Source organism: Lissotriton helveticus, chromosome 3_1, assembly GCF_964261635.1.
Source record: "Lissotriton helveticus chromosome 3_1, aLisHel1.1, whole genome shotgun sequence".
Classification (NCBI taxonomy): Eukaryota; Metazoa; Chordata; class Amphibia; order Caudata; family Salamandridae; genus Lissotriton; species Lissotriton helveticus.
The window spans coordinates 1,193,099,444-1,193,117,124 of record NC_136061.1 but is presented as its reverse complement, the minus strand read 5'-3'; the positions used below and the strand labels follow the sequence as shown (position 1 = coordinate 1,193,117,124).

Below are 17,681 nucleotides of genomic sequence, written 5' to 3'. Positions count from 1 at the left end.
ACACACTGAAGCCAGGTAAAAAGTGGAGGTATCTGTGCCTGAAAGAGGGCCAGGGGAGATTTGTATAGTTCCACAAGAGATGGACAGACCAAAGAGAAAGCATTTGCCAAGAATGTTTTCATTATTAAAGAATGGAGGTTCGAAGATGATAAAATACAGTCGTAGTTCCGACCATAAACGGTGCTGACTGGTGATCCGGCGGTGTTATTACCATGATCCACAGAGCAGCTTCCGGGAAACCAAAGCCTTTGGGTTTCGTGGGGTAGTATGGTTACAAAGCTGAAACTGAAAGGAATTGACAGAAGGGCACCACCAGGAGAGGAGCTTGTGGCTTAATGTAACTCAACATATGAAACCTCACCCGGCCCTGACACGGAAAGGATTGACAGGTTGATAGCTCTTTCCCGATTCTGTGGGTAGTGGTGCATGGCCGTTCTTAGTTGGTGGAACGATTTGTCTGGATAACAAACGAGACTCCTCCATGCTCACTAGTTATGCGACACCCAGCGGTCAACATCCATCTTCTTAGAGGGACAAGTGGCGTTCAGCTACTATCGAGTAATAACAGGTATGTGATGCCCTTAGATGTCAGGGGCTGCATGCATGCTAGACTGAATGGCTCAGCGTGTGTCTACCCTTCGCCAACAGGTAGAGGCAACCTGCTGAACCCCGTTCATGATAGGGATTGGGGGATTACAATTATTTCCCATGAACAAAGAATTCCCAGTAAATGAGGGCCATAAGCTCATGTTGATTAAGTCCCTGCCCTTTGTACACACCTCCCGTTGCTACTACCAGTTGGATGGTTTAGTGAGGTCTTCGGATAAGCCTCGCTGGGGTCGGCAAAGGCCCTGGTGAAGAGCTGAGAAGACAATCAAACTTAACTATCTAGAGTAAGTAAAAGTCGTAACAGGGTTTCCGTAGGTGAACCTGCGGAAGGATCATTAACAGTGGAATGACCTGAGTGACTCACAGCGCCAGTCCGAAACACTCTGCCAACTCACAGACAGAACACACCATAGACTCAGGACCTAGCCCTCACATGACCAGGACGGTGAAGCGGGCGCCACCGGGAGCTTGGGTGAGGACCGGGTGTTGGGCAGGCTTTTCCAACTTGGGAGGACCTGAACAACAGATGCGTGAGGGACAGGGGATGGCTTTCGCCCTCCAGGAGAGGCACAATTGTAGGCCCTTCCGAAATGTATACCAACCTCACCCAGCATGACCCCATGGGGATAAACTGAATGGCATTGCCTCCCTGGGCTGGAAGCGCCTCTGAAGGTCCTGCCACCTCTGGCCCTCCCTTGCTGATCCTAGCCAGACTTAGGGCAACTGTGAGTGGCCCTTCTCGGGCAGCAAGGCAGCCTGGAAGAGAAGTAGCTGAGGCCGCTAGGGGACCCAGCTCCTCTCAACGGGTGGTGTGTTGGATGGGGAGACACCTGGCTTTTCCCTTCCAATGCCTCTGACCAGGGCAACGGGTGGGCTACCCACCATCTCTCGATGCTGCAGGGGTTGAGTCTGGTGGCGGATGTCTAACGTGCAGGTGAGGCAACCCTCCTTCATTGACAGGTACCTGGTTTATGCCAGTCCCATGCAGCCCAGCTGAGCGTTTAGGCTCATGCAGTCCCTCCCGGTCCTCTGGGATGGACCAGCAGCGGTGGGGCTGCCTGCTTCTCTCACTCCGGGAGCCCCCTTCGCCTGTGGGGGGACCGGGAGCTCCTGGGCCAAGCACCTGGAAATGCTCTTGAAATCGTCAAGGCCGACTCCCGGAGGGGAAGCCGTGGCGGGGCGCCGGGCCTTCTTGCCATGTGGGCGGTGGACGGAAGGATGGCGCTGCCTTCTTTTTGCCTCCCCTGCCCCCGCAGGTGGGCAAACATTGTAAAAAGTTGCCTGTGACTCCTAACGGTGGATAACTTGGCTTGCTCGCCAACGAAGAAGGCAGCTAAGTGCAAGAATTTGAATGAAATGCAGGACACATTGATCATTGACAATTTAAAAGCACCTTGAGGCCACAGGTTCCTCTGGGACTACGTCTGTCTGAAGGTTGCTCGATCGTCAAGCATCCCTGTGCTTCCCTAGGGCGTGGCAAGGCTGTCGCAGAGTAGCTCTGCTCCCTTTGACCTACCCACAAGGTCAGACCCCCTATCACCCGTCTCAATATTCCTTCCTCCCCGGTCCAGTGGCTGAGGTATGCCACTGGTGCACCTAGCCTTCTCTCTCACCTCAGTAGGGGGCATGCTGCACACTGGTCCACCCCAGGCACGTCCCGGGGCACATGGATGCATGTCGCTTGTTGCTGTCTGTGGTGTCCCATGGCTTCCAGCACATACCGCTTCTGGGGCCCACTTCTGCGGCCAGGTTCTGGAGAGGGCCACCCCCTTGCCAGGCCTGCAGGTGCTTGTCTGGCCCTGCGGGCCTCTGTCTCCGATACGGGAAAAAGAGTTTGCTGCTGCAACCCTGGCCCCTGCAGCCCAGGTGCCCCTGTTCCCCAGCTCCCCAACCCTTAGGCATTCGACTACGACCTCAGATCAGACATGATGACTGTAGGAAAGTAGAATCTGCTTTGATGGTTACCCTCACTTTTTGCTGGTGTTATTATGTTTTTCTGACTAGTCTGATTGGGACCCTTCTAATCAGGACCCCAGTCTCTGTGCTTCTTCCCTAAATTGGACATGGTAAGTATTTAGGTGCACCCCAGATTGGCTACTGGTGTACCCTTGTAAGTCCCCAGTATATGGTACTAAGGTACCCAGGGCATAGTTACACCAGGGGTCCCCCATGGGCTGAAGAATGTATTATGCCACCCATGGGAGACCAATCAAATGTTGACTACAGGCCTGCCATTGCAGCATGTGAAAGCTGGTGCTAACACCACTTACGGCAGATATAAGTATCCTTATATCCGAGGTCACATTACTTAAAACCTATAAGTCACCCCTAAGGCAGGCCTTTCGATCCTGAAGGCAAGGTGCTTGGTTATAAGTGTGAGGGTGCCCCTGCATGAGCAAGACACCCCTACAATCCACGGAGTCTTTTCTCCTGGGCTGTAAGTGCATTAGCCCTAACGATTCATAGAGTGGCCATGCATCACTATGCTATGGCTAACTCTAAACTGGCTGTAACAAACCTTGTTGTGTTTGGCATCCAACCTATTGGAAATTATACCACAACACCATAAACGGTGTTGGAGGTATGGTTCCATTCCCCGTAAAACTCTAATGGGAGGCCCCCAGTGCTCCCGGTACCAGTCTTCTAGACACAGACCGCAAACTATGGCTGCTGTCGACCAGAGACACCATTCTGCTCTCCTGCTGCTGAGCCAAGCTCAAGCAGGGGAAGGCAGGACAATAGGATTCATGTCACAGGGAGGTCTGCCCACCTCCTAGACAAGACTTAGTGTATTGGGACAGTGTGGGGGTGCCTGCCAGCATCACTAGACTGATTTGAATGGCACATTTTGTGCCCTCCTTTCATGCTACAGTTGGAAACAGTTCAGGGAGCCATTGGCTCCCGCTGTGGCATGAAACTGGACAAAGGACATGGGAGTATCCTCCCCACTGTCCAGCCCCTCCTGTGAGAAGGACCCCTGAATCTCCCCAACCCTTTCCTTAGGGTATTTAAGGGCTTACATGTATTGGTGGTCCCTTAGATTTATCATGGCGCAAGATTCAGATCCAAAACCACTTCATATTCAAACATCTGGGTACTTTAAAATTCACTGGACATCGCTTTGGGAACCGAGAATGCAACAGGGTAGACTCCTGTTGCTCCTGGTCTCATCGCCCTGCCAGTCTTCTGCGTCATCTGTGCCTGTGGTCAATACAGGTCTTCTACAGGCCTGTGTATATCCAAGCCACCTGAAGGAATCACGCTTGATGTGAAGGAATGACTTCCTGCATCTGCAGGCACCGCAAGGAAACTGACCAGTTTGCTATTCCTGAACTCCCACAGACTCCAAAAGGTTCAGCAACACAGTTGGTGGTTCTGCAACTCCCTTGGGGCCTGCACTATCTTCACAGCAAGTTTGAAGCCAGTATGCTTCATCAGAATCCCAGGAGCAGTACCCCTGTGTACCGCATCAACTTGCCATTGCCAAGACTTGTTGACTGTCTTCACCAGAGATCTTCAGGCTCTGAGAAGCTCCAGCCTCAAGCATTCTCCTGCAACCAAGATCTTTGCCTGAGCCACATCCTCTGCACCGTGGGCCTTCAACCTTTGTGAGCTACTCAAGGTCTTTTTGCAAATCCTGTACCTTCAGCCCATTGGTCCTCTTTAGCGACTTCTTTGGCTCCAGTGGTCTCCCCTGCTTGCTCTGGCCTGCTCTGACTTATCTGCTCGTGGTGAGTCACTTGGACCTTGCTGTTCCTGACATTGCACTTTTTCACATAGTACATTTGTTGCTGTTGCCAAGGCTTGTTGGTGCTCCCGATCGACACTGACCCCCTGGCTCGTGACATCCAACTTATGACAGCTCGTAAACAGCTCCTGGTTTTCCACAGCATCGCCAGGTCCGCACAGCTGCAGCTTCATGGGCACCATCAACTCTCCTGCATCTCCGACATCAGTGGGCATTCGTCTTCCGTGCTTCCTGGTCACTCCTGAGTGACATAGACTCTGTCCCCTCTGCTTGCAAGTACCTCTCATCTTGAATATACCTTCGGGTTCCACCGGACTCTTTCACCTTCTTCGCCAGTGGCATCTTCACTGATGTCCTCAATTATGGTCTATGGCGGTTTCCGACGTCACTTCGCACCTATGCACCCGGCTTCCTTGGTGTAGGTATCCTGGTTCCTGAGGAATCCACAGGTGGGGTGACTCTCCAACCTTCCATTTTCTTCAGTTTCTTCAGTGGCAACTGGGAAGGAGTCATCTACTAAAAAATTGCACCAGCGACTTACCCAGTGACTTGTTTTGAGCATGCAGTCATGTTCCCACTCTGCACACAACCTCTTTGGGGTTCCAAGATACTTAACTTGGGTGGTCCTTGGGTCCCCGGCTCTTCTACGTCTTCTGGGTCCAGTCGCAACTTAGGTTGTGGTTCGCATTCCACTATTTTAGTATATGGTTTGGTCTCCCCCTGGATACAACTGTGTATTTGTGCCTACGTATGTGTTCTATTATAAAGTATTGTTTGTATTGTGTCATATATCTGGGTAGGAGATATTGCAATGTGTTAGTGAGTGTTTATAATAAATACATATTTTTATAACTACACTTGTGGTTCTTTTTTTACTTAAGCTACACTATAAGATTAAGTACTGGTAAAACAAGTTGCCTTACACTCATTCTGGACTAAGCTGAAGGCATATTACTAAGTGGAGGAGAAGAAACTAAACAGGATTCCCTCAGTAATGATAAGTGAAGGCAGAGGGCGCAGGGAATGTGGCATACAGAAGACCGATTCCCTGGCATGCCTCAGGGGACCAAGCCCTTCTGATTGAGGCTCACCCCCTGGACGGTGTTAGGCCAGTAGCGACCCATGGCGTGCCGGGATCAGGTCTTATTAGAGTCGGGTTACTTGGGATTGTAGCCCAAAGTGGGTGGTAAACTTAATCTACAGCTAAATATATGGGTGCAAGACCGATAGCCAACAAGTACTGTAAGGGAAAGTTGAAAAGAACATTGAAAATAGAGTTCAAGAGGGCATGAAACCAATGGGAGGTAAACAGGTGGGGTCTGTGCATTCCGCCCAGAGGATTCAACACGATAGGAAGGTCGGTCACCCAGGAGGGCGGATTCCCTCCTATGCCCACAGCCCAGGCATACCCCGCCCCCAAAGGATGCATTTCCTCCATGGTGGTGCACTGCAACTGGCTCCACGTTGGCTGGGAAGGCTTCCAGGTGGCTGTCCACTGGGTTTCTAGCAGAATTGAAGCCCATTTGGCAGCTCTGGGCTGATTTGTTGGAAACACCTTACCATGCCCCAGTCAGGGTTTCTGAAGCACACAGAGCATGCAAGACAGGCTTGCGCATGGGTCAGGAAACCAGAAGGCCCAGGGCTGCAGCCCAGCAGTGCCCTGGGCTCCCTTCACCGGCCTTGACTGTGCAGTAAAGCACATGGGGAAGCTTTCCCTGCTTGGGCGTGTTCAGACCTAAATACACTTGTTAGAAAGCTTAGATCTGACACGGTGAAGGGTTTTTTGAACTATGTGCAGTTATTTTTCACCTCCAGCTAAGGGAAAAACCTAAAATCTTACATGACTCATAGCTCCACAGTACTGGGTTTTAAGGAATGACTTTGTCCCCTTGAATCTGTACAACACAAAATGTCACAAATATTACTAAAGCTGGTTCCTGGGGGCTATAAATGGGTCAGAGATGCTTTAGGCTCAGGTCTGATACTGTGAAGGGGTTTATCTACCTTTTGGATGAAGTTTTTCTTTCCTACACGTCCAGCCAAGGGAAAAAAACTGAAACCTTACCCGACTCGAAGCTCCATAGCACTGGGTAGAAGAAGTGACTTTGTCCCCTTAAAGCTGGACAGCTTAAAATGACACAAATATATTCTAAAACAGATGCTGGGGGCTAGAAATGGGCCAAAGACTGTGAAGATTCAGATCAGATACTGTGAAGGGGTTTATGTACTCTTTGGATTATGTTTTTTCCCCTCACCTCCAGCAAAGGGAAAAACATAAAATCTTACCCGACTCAGAGTTCCTTTGAAGAAGTGACTTTGTATCCTTGAACATGAACAACTTAAAATGTTACATATGTTACTAAAACAGAAACAGGCGCCTAGAGGTTAGAAATTGCTTCTGGGAGCTACAGAAATGGCATCTAAGGTATAATAAGGGGTCCTGATTACCAAACTGCCATGAGGGTTCATAACGAAAATTAGGGTCCTCTGCCATCTGGTTGCTGGGATAAGCCCAGGGAGGCTTCCCCTGCGTGGCTGGGTTCAAAAGCTTTGGACGGGCCCTGGGGCGGGCGTTCCCGCCCTGGTCTTCGTCCTCCGCAAGCCTTCAAAAAACATAAAAATGTTACTAGACAAGCAGGGCGAGCAACTTAAATAAACTCCATATCTTGTGCTCATTTCAAAAATACATAGGTTCCCTTGATACCATTTTTTCACTTTTTATATTTTGCCAACTCAATTGCTGTATACCCTGTACACGATTAAAAACCATTGCAAGGTGCATCTCAGTTATTGGCTCTGGGTTGATCGGGTTCTTGGAGAACACACAAGCCCCATATATGCTTGCAACCAGAAGGGCCAAGTGAACGAAACAGTATATTGCTTTCATAAATATGTAATGTTTAGAAAAAGTTACAGATGAAAACTTAGACATAAATGGCTGGTTTTTCAATATATTTTTATTTCAACAGGAAACCTTGAAAGATCTATACATATGACCCCCAGGTTAAATTTGAAATTATATCTACTTTTCAGAATTGTATAGCTTTCTGGGATCTACCATGGCTTTCACAGCCAATTCTACCACTAACTGGAAGGATGTTGAACACACAAAAATGTGGAAAAATGGCCTATGGCCTAGTATAATGCCAAACTGTGTTGAAAGATTTGTTTTCCTGATTCAATTCTGCTTGTTCCTGAAAGCTAGGAAGATGGGAATTTTAGCACCACAAACCCTTCATTGATGCAATTTGCAGGGAAAAATCAGGTGCTGCAGCACTTGTTTCCCCAAAAAAACCAAACGTAGCTACATTTTGGCTAATTTCTCATTCCCCTCCAAGGGAATCCACAAACCCTGAATATCTTTATAATCCTCAGGATATTGGAAAAAATGAACGCAAATTTGTAATGGATATCTTACGTGGACAAAATGTTATGGGGGTCTAAGCATGAAATACTATATATAGCCAAAAAAGGTTTAGCACAGGGTGGGAAAAAATCCTGGCAGCAAAGGGATTAAAAAAGAAATGGGCATATTATTATTTACAAGCCCCTAGCACCACCTGAGTGTCACTTTTTTGTACGCTTCTGTTGGTACTCAGTGCTGGCCCATATTTACAAGTCTGTGCAAAGTTGGCCTGCACGGCTTTTCATGGCCTTATAAAGACGGCCCCCTTTCACTCATTACTTTGTGTGAAAGGGGCATGCAATGGATTTTAAATGACGAAGCACTGCTGAATTGCTTACAGTGCCTCGCTGCGTCATTTCTTTGTAAATATACCCCTAGATTTCAATGTGAGCTAAGGCCACCATATTTGCAGACTACATTTAAATAAGATAAAATATCACCCTAATTCCAACTCTTACTCAAAACAAGACACTTACAGTAATATTGTTCCTAATAATAACCATAACTGTATTCATCTTTAGCACATTCACTCTCAAAGTTCAAGGGTTCATTTTGTTTTAACTACTAATGTAAAACATTTCAAGCAGCAATTTAGTTTCAGTAGCACAAAAATATTCGTTTTTCAAACAAGTATCGTAGTTTTTAGGTCGAGTCTGCATGAAGTGCGTATGCGCTGTCGCTTGGCGACCTATTATGTCTAAAGAAAAAAAACTCCAAACAGGTGCTTTTAGTCTGCCCAGTAATTACCATTCATTGGCATCATTAGCTCTTTTCTTGGCTTCCTTCTAATTCGGTAGTGCGTGCGAGGCGTCACTTCCTTTTGTTTCTGTGGCGTACGAACCAAGTACAGATTGATTTAATTTTTATTAGTGGGCATCGGCTCTTCGGGTTATGATTGAGGTACTATTTCTTCTCTTTTTGGACATTTTTATTTAGCACCAACCCGACCCTAAGGTATTGAAGCTCGTTATTAGTGTCTATAACTCGGACCGTGTGTAATTCTCTCTTCACACTTGGGGTATAATTGCAAAGAAATGGCGTAGTACTGCAAGCAATTTAGCTGCACCGCGCTGTGTCATTTCAAAAACGCAGGGATGCACCGTATTTACAAGAATATGGTGCACCCCTGTGTTTTTCTTTGTGCCGGTGCTAAAAATGCTGCCTATTGTCAACACAGACAGCCTTGTACCATGGTGCAAGGATGCCTGCATTGCAGGGATGATTGTTTATGTGCAGAAAGGGATACCTTCCTGCACAGAAACAATCATTAAAGTGATTTGATCCATCTATGTGTGCTGCCTGCAGCACACAAAGAAAGAACGAAAAACAAGGAGAAATAAAAGTATTTTGCCTCATTGCACCACTCTAACGCTTGCTTTTCAATGGCGTTCGTTTTTGGCGCTGCCTCAGATTTAGATCCTTGTAAATCTGGGGTAGCATCAAAACGCCATCAGCCTGATTCATGAAGCTAAATTGCACTCGCAAAGGGCCAGATTCTGAGAATCTGGCCCTTTGCGAGTGCGATTTTTGCATTTGGTATTCATCATCCGAAATGCAAAAATCGCTATTTAAGAATTCGCATATTTGCGAGGAATTGGATTTAAGGAATCTCTAATAGAGATTCCTTAAATGCAATTCATCAACCAAATAGAAATAGCGAAATCGCTATATTTGGTCTCAATTTACCACCAGGTCTGACTTGGTGGTAAATTGCGTAAATAGTGTAAAAAGCACTTTAGTGCATTTTTTTCTTTTGCATGTTACACACACACATGTCCTTTGGACATGTGTGTGCGCAACACCTGTTCAAATGTGCATTTAAGGGGTGCTACAGGATGTCCTTTGGACACCCCTGGCACCCTTTAAATCGCTATCTGATTTGCGAGTAGCAAATTGCTACTCGCAAATAAGGGATACTCCCTATTCATTCCTATGGGCCTTTTGGTCCATAGGAATGAATAGGGAGTTATTCCTTTTTTTGCGAGTAGCAAATTGCTACTCGCAAATAGAGAACATGTAGGAATCGCTATTTATTTAGCAATTCCTACATGAATACCGTTTTGCGTGTCCTCAATAGCGAGTCGCTATGATTCGCTATTAGGGCCACGCAAAACGGCCCGTACATGAATCAGGCTGTATGTGTATTGCGGTGGAACCCCCACAGAAACACCCATTGCACGCCCTTGTCACACAGAAACCTGCGTCAAAGGGTACGACATTTACAAAGCTTCGTTAAGCCACCAAAGTAGCTTAGCACCGCTTTGTAAATATGGAGCAGGGAATTGTGCCACCGTAGCATCGGAAAAAGTGACCCTCCATTGGTGCAATGCCCTTGTAAATATGTCCCTTTCTGTCTGTAATTTACAATAGGTACACATCATCTTTATGGCACTGTTTATCATTAGTGTACATATTTTGTTGCATTTGCAGACAGGTCTCTTTCTGTGATATTTACAATCTAAAGTACCTGTATTTGCACAGTTACGGTGCGATCGCGAACATTTCCAATTTAAGGTCAGGACATTGAAAGAGGTCATGTCTGATTTGTTGTCTAGACTTTATTTTAGGAATATGTGAAAACAATCCATCACAAAATTGAGCACAGTATTGCGCGTTTCTTCACTAATCTCAATTACACATTGTATTTCCTGTAAATAAATCCCTATATAAAACTGAAAAAAAATACTGTCAGTTCAACAAGTCGTGAGCAGTTCCACTTTTCCTGTACATTTTTTTGCAGTTTTTATAGCAAGAACTCGACCCAAAGGTATTGGAGTGCTTTACATAAACACCAAGGGGCATATTATGTATTAGAGCGCACTTTCCCTGTTTGCCCCTGGCACACCTTAAGACCAGCCGCGGCCGGTAGTGGGAGTACCTGCCGGGCGGGTGGTGACATGGGGAGGGGGAGGGGCAGGGTGGTTGGTAGTAATGAATGGATTACGGAGCTTAACAAGTAAGTAAACATATACATAAATAAAACGAATTTCGTTGCGTGCACTGCATAACCAAATGGGATGTAGTGCACGCAACGAAATTCGTTTTATTTATTTATATGTTTAGTTACCTGTTAAACTCCATAATCCATACATTACTACCCCCTCCCTGCCCCTCCCACTCCCCACATCACCGCCCAGCAGGTACTTTCACTACCGGCCGCGGCTGCTTAAGACAGGTGCACCGGGCACAAACAGAGAAAGTGCGCCCTATTACATAGAATGCCCTGCCCCCAGGGCAGCTGCAAACTCGTTCTGCCCTGGGGGCAGGGTCTTCAAGTGAAATTCAGAGTGGCTTTGAAGCAGCTGCTCCGTGTTCCACAGTGCAGGCAGCAATCCGCCTGCAATTTTAAAGGGAATTAGAGATCCCCTTGCAGATGGGTGTAGTCAGTGACTGCACCCACCTGCAAGGGGATGTCTGGAGGATCCAATGCCCCCCTTTCCACCCTCCAGAGACCTGATCTCAGGGGGTGCACTGACAGTGCGCTTCCTGAGAGTGTCTTTGCCTCTGTGCCCATTTCTGCAATACCAAAGTGCCCCGGGGGCAAGCAAAACGGGCACATATGCCTCAGTAATACAGCCCCAGGTACATTACTATTAAGGTCACATTAATTTTTAGGCAAGGAGAGATTAAGGGCCATATGTAGGTCGCCAAATACCGGTCGGTAACACCGAAAAAGGCCAGTTTTCGGTGTTACCGACCGGTATTTAGCCATGTGAGATGTACGTAATACCGAATTGAATCGATAATAAGGAATCGGTAAAAAATTACCGTTTCCTTATTTACCGATTTAAAATTACCGAAACAAAGAATACCGAATCGGAAATAACGAATCGGAATAATCCCCAAAAAAGCGATGTAGCAAACCTCGGTAATACCGAATATGACCAGATTCGGTAATAACGAATCGGTATTTACCACTTTTCCAGAGCAGGTGGTAATCAGGTGCAGTGCATAAAAACAGGCCCAAAATGCATCTGTGTGAACACAATGGCGGGCCTCTACCTCATTGCAAGGCGGCTACGCTTGAGAGCAGCAGGAGTGAGGATCTGGAGACGGGAAGAGCAGGTGTACAGATTGCGCATCACATTGTTCCAATTGACAGAAGCAGAAATCCATGAAAGATACAGACTGCACCCTGATACCATCCTGGACCTAATACAGGACTTAAAACCCTATCTGGAGCATCAGACACCAAGGGCCCACGCTGTCCCCACCCATGTCCAGATACTCTGCTGCATGCACCTCCTTGCATCAGGAAGGTTCCAGGGTGTGATAGCTGCAGTGGGTGGAGTGTCACAGAGCTGTCTATCCCGTTTCTTCAACACCTTCCTAGATGCCATGATGGACAGAATGGAACACTACATTTCCTTCCCCAGTACACAGGCGGAGCTGCAGAGGATCAAGCTGGAGTTTTACCAAATAGCACACTTTCCACACGTCATCGGCTGCATCGATGGCACCCATATACCCATCTGCCCACCTGCAGCAAGTGAATACATATACAGGAACCGCAAATCCACCCACTCCATCAATGTACAGGTGACATGTAATGCCAAGTATATAATTACTGACATCGTGGCCAAATTCCCCAGGAGTAGCCACGACGCGTACATCTTCCGGAACAGTGGCATCCATACACGTCTGCTTGCAGGTGAATTTGGAGACGGATACATACTAGGTAAGTAAATGTGACACACCCTGATGTACACCCTGGCTAAAGCAGTTGGTCACACAAATTAATGCCACTTACACCTGTACATAGGTGACAGCGCATATGCCCTCCGGCCTTATCTACTCACACCATATTTCAACCCAACCACCCCAAGGGAGAGGAGATACAATGTGGCACATAAGAGCACACGCAACGTGGTGGAGCGCACATTTGGATTGCTCAAAAGCAGATTCCGTTGCCTCCACAAAACTGGAGGTGCACGTCTGTACAGCCCCATCAAATGTTGCAAGATAATTGCTACATGTGCAATGATACACAATCTGGCCACAAAAAAAGGAACAGCAGTGGAACTGACTGACTCAGATGACGAGGACGAGGACAACCCTCAGCCAGAGCCCTGCGCAGCAGGTGTTGCTATTGAACATGATGGGAGACAGAGACGGGCAGAGATAACGGCAAACTACTTCTGAGTGAGTAACGACACAGAGCCAGTTACAGTTACATTTTAAGGTGTTTATTAGTCACACCCCCAGTATTGTGAGCAATGTCCAATTGGACATGGGTTACATCACCCGTCTCATTCATGGTAACAGCCATAGGTCCTTACTTCCTGCGGCCACGCGCTGCCCGTGACCGTTCCCTATCAACACTCTCCGGTGTGTTGGACTGTTCCTGTGAAGGCACGTTACGTTCACTACGCCTTCTGCACTCGGTGGGTGAGGGCGTGATGCTACCACGGCTGGTGGCCTCCTCACTGTCCCCCCCCTTCCATTGTGGCCGCCTTAGCATTCTGCATTTGCTCTAGCACTGAGGTCATGGACACCATCCCCCTGGCCACATCCCTGCTGCAATGCGCCATCTCCTCCTGCATGGCGATGGACCTGCGACACATCAGTGATGTTGCAGTGGCCAGCCGGTTCACCGACTTGGTATAGGCCTGGAGCCTCTGTCTCTCCCTGCGCCTGGCTAGACGGTCCTGCTCAAGCTGGCTGCAGAGGTTGTCCACGGAAGTAGCTACTCTCTCCATTCCTGCACACAAGTTCTCCCCCATAGCACTGATGCCCTTCTCCATCCTGTGCATATGCTTGTTTATGTGTGCCACCTCCCTGTGCATTGACTTCATCTCTCTCCATTGCAGGCGCTGGACCTTCAGCATGTTGCCTTCCAGTCCAGCAAACACACTGTCACCCTGCTCGGCTGCTTCTGGACTGTCCGGCCTTGCCCTGCGGCGTCTGGATGAGATGTGGGCACCCTCGGATGCAGAACCAGACCTCTCCCTGTTGGATCTTTCTCCTATGACACTTTGTTCGCCCCCTCTGCCCTCCTCCTCTGACTCCTCCATCTGCTGGAGGGGGTGTTGGTGATCTGCGCAGTGGGGACTGTGTGAGAGGGGATTGCGGACTTCCCTGGCGCTGTGGTGATGGCTGTGGTCGAGGAATAGATGGCTGTGATGACGCAGAGCTTGTGTTGCTACAATCAAACGAGAGAGTAAGGGAGTTTGTTCACTCAAATGTGGACTTGAGATCACTCCTATTCCCCTGGGAGGAATTATATCAAAACAAAGAGAGGAGTATCCCCTATGAAGATAAAGGACAGACGTATCTGGAGGGCAGGTTTTTTGGCAAGAAGGAGAATATTCATCCTTTTGTTTAAAACCCCTCACTCACCAGCCTAGTGGTGACATGCTTCATCATCGGGGTCCACCCTGGCGTCCTAGCGACACCAGGGTGTGCTACGACACCTGTACTACAGTGGAGCGGGTTGTGACTGTGGGTGTGAAAAAATCAAATGTTAAAAATTGTCCTGGTTGTACTAAAAAATATAACTTTAATTATAGAGCAACTGAACAATGTTTAAAAATAAGAGGGCGAGATCCTGGTAGGGGAGTTACGACCAAGGGATCTCTATATGTGTTTATGTTGAGTGGTCAACATGTTTCTACCTTAAGGGCGATTGCCCGGTATTCGTCAGGACCGGAAAAACAGGTTGACAGGGGGTGTGTGCTCCCTAAAAAGCACACCCGTTCCTTGATCCCCTGTGTACCTACTGGCAAAACGGCCAGTGGTATATACTGCTCAGTAAAATAAGTGAGCAGGTGAAAGAGTGAAAAAGAGACCTGTAGGGAGAAAAAGGGGTAAACATAATCAGGTTTAATATTAGCTTACTCTCCTGTAACGTCGTGCAGTGTCTCAGTGATTTGAAATAGAGTGCCAAAGGATTTTAACCTCCAAATAAATTGATACCGTGGTGATGGAGTGAGATACTAGTCTACATCTATGCCGATAAATAGAGCTTGTGTTCCCTGTAGGCATGCTGACGTCTTAATTTTGCCTCCCCTCTGGCCTGGCTGACTTAGCTCGGCTGCTCTCTGCTGCACTGCGAGATGACTCGCCTGTAATGACACAAATGTAGATATACTCACTGCTCTGTCTGCTATGGAATTACATTAAACAACATGCCTACAGAGCACAGTGGTTGTCCTGACGTAGCCAATTACTTTACCATGCTATTGTGTTTGCTAGCCTGACTGTCCTATTCATGAGTTCCCTCTGACTACATCACCCATAATGCATTGCAAGTAACCAGTAAGACATGGGGTGGAGTGGGAGCCCCTTTGCCACTATGGGGATTGGGGTTGGGGAGGGGGTAGCACAGCATGCTGGGCATGCTTCTTACCTTGTTTTCTAGCTGCTCTGGCGGAGCTGTCGGCGTCTCCCACGCCGCTCACACTCTCCGGCTGGATGGTGGACTCAACCATCAGTTCTAGTGGTGTTGGTGCTGGGGCTCGGTTTTTCCCTCCTCCAGTTTTGCCAGCCTGCCTCTGTCTCTCTGCCATTCTCAGCTTTGCTGTCTTCCTGAGGTCGTACCACCTCTTCCTGATGTCCTCTATGGTGCGCTGGGTCACACCTATGGCATTGATTTTGTCCCTGATGCCACTCCAGATTTGCCTATTCTGTGACTCTGACACTTGGTGGGACTGGGCTCCAAATAGCTTGTGGTGCTCTTGGCTGACATCCTGGATCAGGACCTACAGCTCCTTGTCACTGAACTTGAGTTTTCTCTTTCTGTCGCCTCCCTCCTTCTCCCTGTCCTGGCTTGCCATTTCAATGCTTGTTGTAGCTTTTCAGTCCTGCTTGTGGCTGTGTGGCTGTGTTGCTGCTGGCTCCTCAGCTCACCTGCCTGCCTGCCTTCCTCACTGTGAGCTCCAGGTCCTGTGCACCTGGCTGGGTGTGGCCACTTCCTGTTTGGGAGGTAATTGGATGATTCAGGATTGGCTGATTCAACAAATTACGATTTTTTGAATTACCGAATCGGTATTTCCGATTCGGTAATGGATTCTGTAACACCGATTCGGTATTTGCCTTTCTTCAGATTGTAATTTTTTACTGATTTGTTCTGATTCGGTATTTAATACCGAATCTTAACGAATCGGTAAACTTTAACGAAATTTTATCTACATCGCGTTTACCGATTCCTTAATACCGATTCGGTAAAATTCGGTATTAAGGATTCGGTATTCTCCATTTACCTACATATGGCCCTAAGTGATTTGCCCAGAATCACAGGACACCGGGACTCGAACATTGTTCCCCAATTCCAAAGTTCATAACTCAACTCTCTAATTTAGATTATTTGAACACCAGTGGCATCATACATGCTTTGTGTGAGTGTGCGGCTTCTTTACTCTGCTTGCCTTGCCTTCTATGAGGGCAGCGGCATCGCAGAGCTCAACGGCAAGTGCTCAACCCACTGAGGTATCGGATGACAGTGGGCATTATATAAGCCTTGTGGCTTAGGTGATCCTCTACAATTTGAGCCCTCTGCATGTCTCAGGCCCTGAACCAGTGAATTAGTGACGTCATTGGGCATCGCACATACCTTGTGTGAGACTGCACAGTGTGCTTGTTGACTGCACCTGGCTTGTCACTGTCAGGATAGAGGAAGTGGGCAGACTATAGCCAGAGGATCAGCGCTGGGTCCCTCCCATTGCCAGCGTCGTACATGGTGGTGTATGGACACACATCTACCCCCGCAGGAAAGATGTCTTTTCTAGCTTACGCTGCGAGCAACGCCACCTATTTTCATCTGTTTTAAGACGGTGAAAGGCAGAAGTCATCAAGATTCACCTCCTTGGTGCCCGCAGCTGTATGTGACCTAGGATGCAAAACTCTTCATCATATGCCAATAGGATACCGAAAAACAAACCTAGTGGTATATTTATCATAAAGTCACGCAAAGCAATGCAGCAAGTAAACTTGGTGCACTGCGCTGAGCTGCATGACAGGGAGAGCAGGAATGCGCCGTATCTATAAAGATATGGCGCATTCCCGCGCTCTCCCTGCGCTTGTGCACTACTTACTGGCTAACGCCCATGAAGGCACACTTGCGCCATGGCACAATTGTGCCTGCATTACAGCCAGGATTGTTTTAGTGACAGAAGCGGCACCTTCCTTCCTGCAGCGGTAAGCGCTATGGGGCGGGGAGGGATTTCGACAGATGACGGAATAGGAATTATTTATTTATTTATTTTTCCCTGTTGCGTCATCTGTTGACATCCCCCTCGCCCCGCCCCGCCTCACCGTGCTTACCTGCACCGACCACCGCTGCTTCCTGCACCAAACAATCCTGTGAGACATTTTCTTCTTTCTATGTGGGCTGCAGAAGGGGGGCATGGGGGGGTGGAAGACCGCACGGAGGTCCCCCCGGGCGGTTTGGGTGGGGCAGGGGGGGCGGGGTTTGCTGAACACTGGCGGGCATTTTGTGTTTGGTCTCCTTGTTTCCAGCCCAATTGTAGCCCAACGTATAAAGTCGTTGGGCTACTGCTCCCAGCCACCTTTTTGTCTTTGGTGACCTGGTGGCTGGGAGCATTTAGTCAGGGAATTTTTTGTGAGCATTTAGTTAGGGTAATTTTTGGGTATTTTTAGTTTGTTGTGGTAGAATTTCCAAGTGGATTTCGTAATTAGGTATTAGGTGATTGTAAGGGGCGGGAATCGCTTAGGTTTCCGAACAGCAGGTCGCATGGATTTCGTAATTGGCGACGTGGCTGGGCCGCGCGCGGCCTGTGCGGCAGGCGTCGGCAGGCGTAGCAGCTGGGGCTGCTTGTTCGCTGACAAAACGACTGAGAATGACCCCGGTTTTGGAGCGGGGTCGCCTACGTGCTAGAAGAGCGGCCCGGTTCGGCGCGTCGTGGCCAGCGGCGAGGGCAGCATGGGACAGGTAGGCGGTGCACTGCTGGAGGGCGGGAG

General features: G+C 48.3%; 2 pseudogenes; both read left to right on the top strand.

Annotated features, from left to right (window-relative positions):
• Positions 1-259: 259 nt before the first annotated feature.
• LOC144825461 (18S ribosomal RNA) lies at positions 260-939 on the top strand (annotated as a pseudogene).
• Positions 940-1,894: 955 nt separating this feature from the next.
• Positions 1,895-2,047, top strand: LOC144825709 (5.8S ribosomal RNA; annotated as a pseudogene).
• Positions 2,048-17,681: the final 15,634 nt, after the last annotated feature.